This window comes from Mustela nivalis (genome assembly GCF_964662115.1).
Source record: "Mustela nivalis genome assembly, chromosome: 15".
Taxonomy (NCBI): Eukaryota; Metazoa; Chordata; class Mammalia; order Carnivora; family Mustelidae; genus Mustela; species Mustela nivalis.
Genome location: NC_139034.1, coordinates 25,334,924 through 25,340,136, shown reverse-complemented (window position 1 = coordinate 25,340,136; position 5,213 = coordinate 25,334,924). Strand labels below are relative to the sequence as shown.

The 5,213-nt window shown below is 42.0% G+C and overlaps 1 long non-coding RNA gene across 1 annotated transcript; it reads right to left on the bottom strand.

The window, feature by feature from the left end:
- Window positions 1-2,334: 2,334 nt before the first annotated feature.
- LOC309848626 lies at window positions 2,335-3,958 on the bottom strand. Its single transcript, XR_014303167.1, has 2 exons — window positions 2,939-3,958; window positions 2,335-2,440 (listed from the first exon to the last, which is right to left on the bottom strand). It is a non-coding gene; the product is annotated as an uncharacterized lncRNA (long non-coding RNA).
- Window positions 3,959-5,213: the final 1,255 nt, after the last annotated feature.

Genomic DNA, 5,213 nt, shown 5'->3' with positions numbered 1-5,213 from the left:
TTGAATTAATTTAGTTCTATATTTTCACTAATTTCTGGTGAACATCAGTTCTGCAAAGGAGTTCTGCAACTGGAATGGGATAGGATGGCATGGGGTGGAGGAAGTAAGGCTCAGACATGATGATGCTTAATGCAAATTCATAATGTGGTCCTACGATGCAAATAGAATCTGAACATCAAGAATGATTAACATATGACTCTGTTAGAGTATTTTTTTAGTTCTGTACATTTACTTCTATGCATATTTGTGACATTCCTCGTTAAAAGAAAAGTAGAATTAATTGAAGGCTTGAGAAACCAGCCTTTAAGAACTCCTAAAAAAAGGGTTCGTCTGAACCGAATACAGAGCAAGAAACCATTTGTCTATAGATGTATCGAGAATGCCACCAGAATATTTGGATGCAGCTGTCTAATATCTAACTCCAGATGAGGGTAAGAGGAAATTAGACTGTTTAAGACCCATTGTCGGATGTCTGAAGCAAGCAACATATGAGCAGGAAAGGTGGCAAGTTACCTGATTTTTTTCTAGAAAGGTGAAGAGAAGAAATTCTGTCTCAGAAGCTAAACTGTATGTCCCCCCCCCCCCTCCAGCCTTATAAATTGACCTTTAGGAGACAAAGTTGGGCTTAAAGCTTTGTCTTTTAAAGACGGAATCCAAGCAAGACCCAAATGATTCACTATTGACACACTGTTAGCTGTCATAATTTTCTCTTTAATCCATAATGTTAATCGGTGAGACATTTTGCTCTTTGTTCTAACGAGCCTAACTTTATTTCCTTCAGGTGTAGGAAAAGGCAATGGCACTGATCTCAGCAGAGCCAGATCATCTTTTTCGGCTCTGCTTCCAAAAACTGTCAGGTAAGAGATAGCATGCAAACTGGAAATTCTGGTGTTTGTTTCAAATCTCAATGTCAAACCAGCATGTTAAATGTTAGCAGTGTCCCAAGTGACTCTGCCTCCGATATCCTATGGGACTGCACTGAGAGAAGTTACTCAAGAGTGGCCGGAAGGGGACATATATACCTCTTTCCCCTAAGCGATGGGACCTGGTAGTCTGTTTTCTTAAATGTTAAAGTGCCTTGGACTATCCTAAAGCAAAAAGAAGCTTTACCAGGTCTTAAGAAATACAAACCCTCCAAATTCTCTCTCCAGGTTTGTGTCTCTTCTCCTATTACTTCCCCACCACCACTCCTTGCCCTTTGTCCCACAGAAGGCACACACCCAGACCCGATCCTTGACTTCTGTTCTTATCTCTGCACACACTCTACTCTTGGTTCTGCTCATCCATTCCCCTGCCGCAAACTATTACTTTTTCTTCCATCCGCTCGCACAGACTTATGAGCAGCCCCCACGTGGTAGGTGCAGGACACCTACCTAGACAGCTTCTGCCCCAATGATGGAACTGTGTGTGTCAATCCAGATTTGTCAGATGAGCTTTCCCTCTGCTTCTGCAAGTGACACCAGAATTCTCTCACTGAGGCCTCACGATGTAGAATCCTGGAGTCTCTCCTGGCCGTGCCCTCACATCCAGTCAGCACTTCCTATTGATTTTACCTTGGGAATCTCTCCTCACTCTCTCCATTCCTTTCTGTTCCCATTGTCACGCCCAGTCCGGCACCTCATTTGCTCATGCCTGGATTTCTACAGTGGTCTCCCTACCTGTCCCTTCTCTTCATGCTATACAGTGTCGAGAGACTGGCAATATGCATGTCTTTCTCTGCTCCTACTTGAAAAGCAGTAAGTGGAGCAGAAGAACAATGCACTCTGTGCCTCTAGTCAAAGCCAGTCAGTATCTTTGGCTCAGTATATCTGCAAAATAAAGACCACATCTCCCGGGTTGAGAGGATTAGGTTAGATAATGTATGTGAAGTTGCTTTGTGAGCTATAATCACTGTTATAGGTGATAACTGTCGGGCCACTTTGTCACATAGGAATTGCCCCGCCCCCATGCTTCCACAATTTTTCTTATTTCCTGGCTCTTGAACCTTTTAAGATATTTTCCTATCCTACCTGAGACCTGAGCTTATTTCCTTCAGTAACTTGACCTAGAGACTCCATTCCAGGTAGACGGGGTGCCTTCTGGCCCTTGGGACTCAACACTCTCATTTCTGTTTCATGTGTTCCATGTCTTTCCTCTCCCTCCCCCACACCACCCAGTCTGCACAGCGTTCTCTTTCAGAGCTCCTCGTTTATACAAATACTTGCACACACACTTGCACTACTGTGCAAGGGCCAGTTACAAAGAAATACTCAGGATAGCCCCGAAGTCCTTCATTCCAGAAACATGGCTAATCTTTGGTCACTCCATCCAGTTGTTGGCTATGGACAAGGCCTATGAGACCATCAGCAAGCACCTTTTTAATAAAACATGACCAATCACATACTGTTTTTTGAATGTGAATGCCAACTTTAAAACTGAGCTTCGTAGTGTGTCCCGGCATCTGCAAATCAAATGACACATGTTCAACAGTGACATTTAAATTCTGAAGGAAAAGGGAATATTTCACTTTTCAGCAGTGCAGTACCATACCCTCCAAACATGTTGGCCTTTTAAAAATGTAAACAGTATTCCAAATTAATAGAAACAATGATTCACATTTATTTATATGTGTAATGGCTGCACTCTGAGACCAAGTGTAAATGATAAATCCAGGAAGCCTCAATAAGCAAACTGAACTTCTCCATTTATCCACCCATTAGCTAGGGTTACGGTTCTGAGTTCCGTGTGAACATTCAGAGATCATTCATGGTGCAGAAACAGCATGACAATCCATGGACTTTGAGGATAAGGCCACAGTGGTTCTCAACACTAACCCTATATTTTACATAATGAAGAATGGGGGACTTGAGGATTTCTTGGTTTCTATAAATTGAGGGCAGGAGTGCCATTCTGCCTTACACAGATCTTGGAGATTAAGCCATTTCTACTAGAGCCATACCTGTTATTTTGTACAAAAGATGTATGGAACCAAAAGAAAAATGGACAGTTGTCATATTTAGGAAGATCCTAAAATTTAAAAAAAAAAAGTTAACTTTCATAGTAAAAATGATACTAAAAACTAATTCCAAAGAGATTAAAATTTCTCCTTTTCCCTCCTTTCTATATATGTTGAACAATTAGAGCCCTTAGACACACAGCACTTAACGTCTATAACCCTCCACTCACGGCACAAAGGAGACTTTAAGAAATGGCTTTTTCTTGCCATTCCTATCAAAATTTAAAGAAAGGTGGTTTTTTTCTATATAATTAGACAATAGTCCTCCAACCTAGTTTACATCATGCTGACCGGAGACCGATGCCACTTTATGTCCAAAGACCTCATCCATTTCTACAAGCAGCAGTTACACGGATAGTTGACTGTCAGTATTAATGACAACAATACCCACACATGAGAGAGTTTTCATCTCATGGCCCTTGAAAATCACAAAATTAAGCAACACTGCCCAGGCCAGTACTACTTGTAGTGGAGCTCCTTCTTCAGACCACTGACTGAGCGAGTGTTCAGACCGGCTTCAGGGATCAAAGGGGAGCCATCTGGTATGGGAACCACTGAGGTCACTTGCTTCCACACACATACCATTTCACTATTGAACAGATTCTCGCATAACAGGGAGCAAGCAGGGGATGGAGGGGGGCACAAACTTTAACTTGATCAACACTGTTAGTTGTTGGCAGTTCTGCTTGAGGATTTCAATAGGAAAACAAAACCACTGAAGCTAAGAAATTTGTTATGTAAAGAATAACACTTGTACACTTTGTGACTTCTCAGCAGAAGTTACACACTCATGTTCAGAGTAATGACAATGGCAAATATTCTCATTTTTCATAAGCTAAATATAAGATTAAAAATACTATTTAAGGGGTACCTGGAAGTCTCAGTGGGTTAAAGCCTCTGCCTTCAGCTCAGGTCACGATCCCAGGGTCTGAGGATCCAGCCCCACATCTGGCTCTCTGCTCTCTGCTCTCTGCTTGGCAGGGAGCCTGCTTCTCTCTCTCTCTCTGCATGCCTCTCTGGCTACTTGAGATCTCAAATAAATAAATAAAATCTTTAAAAAACAAAATTAATAGTCTCCCATTTCAAAATAACTTTCTAGTTAGTAAACTGGGAAATCTTTTTTTTTTTTTTAACTGAAGATTATTATTCCAGAGAAACTTCTTCCCTATCTAAAAATTCGTTCCTGAGTCTGGAAGTTCTCTAGAATTCTAGTTCTCTAGTACTTGAAGGAGGACTGAGTTAGTGGGAATAGTAGAAATAGCCGCTGAGGACTATGGGTCTTGCTTGTGGGGGACAAGAGCTCTCTTGCAGACTCTGCAGGGAAAAGGGTATCGGGTGTCAGCAATACAAACACAGCTCTGTCAGAGCCACGCCACTTATTTAGGCTTCGGTCTCCATGAGGGAGTTCCTTGGGACGCTGGGCTGCTACAAGCTGTGGATACTGCGGTTTGCGGAGATGGTGCGACCTCTCTGTGAACTGGCTAAGGGAGGACTCACTATGGTAGAGTGGACAGCTGAGGCAGAAGGAGCATTTCGGGAATTACAAACAGCCTTACTGACTGCCCCAACATTGGCCATCCCAGATGTTACCAAGCCCTTCCACTTGTATGTGCCAACTGAGGCACAGGAGAGGGACTAAGACTAACCCTGGTTGGCCTTCTGTGCTTGAAACATGTTTCTTCTTTCCTAGGCTTTACCTTCCACGAAATGAAATCGATAATCCCCATGGGAAAAAAAAAAAAAAACATGGAAAATCTACCGTGAGGAGTTTGCATTCGAGCTGTATTTTGATGAAGTGAGATACTAGAATCCTGTTCTCCACAATCCCTGCCACACATTTAGGTCTCCTAACCATCCTTCCTTGCATGTATACTTACAGTACATTTACATACACATTTTTGACACCTTAAGTATATACATTATAAAAGGTTAGTGGTCCTTTTTCTTTCCTGAAGGATGTATGCCAGAGTTGAGAGAACTACTGTTCCTGGGGACTGTGTGCCAAAGTTAAGAGTTTAAAAGAACTTTCATATCAAAATAACATTTAAAATGATTCCTCACAATATTGCGTGAGGTTTATTATGTATTTTGGGGTAAGTAGTCCCTGCTACTTAGTCATTTCTAAGCTATTTAACAAACCTCCGATTGGCACAAGTACGAGGCTTGAGTCCATAGGAACTATAAACAGTCCCCGCTGAGCTTGTGATACAAGCTTCAA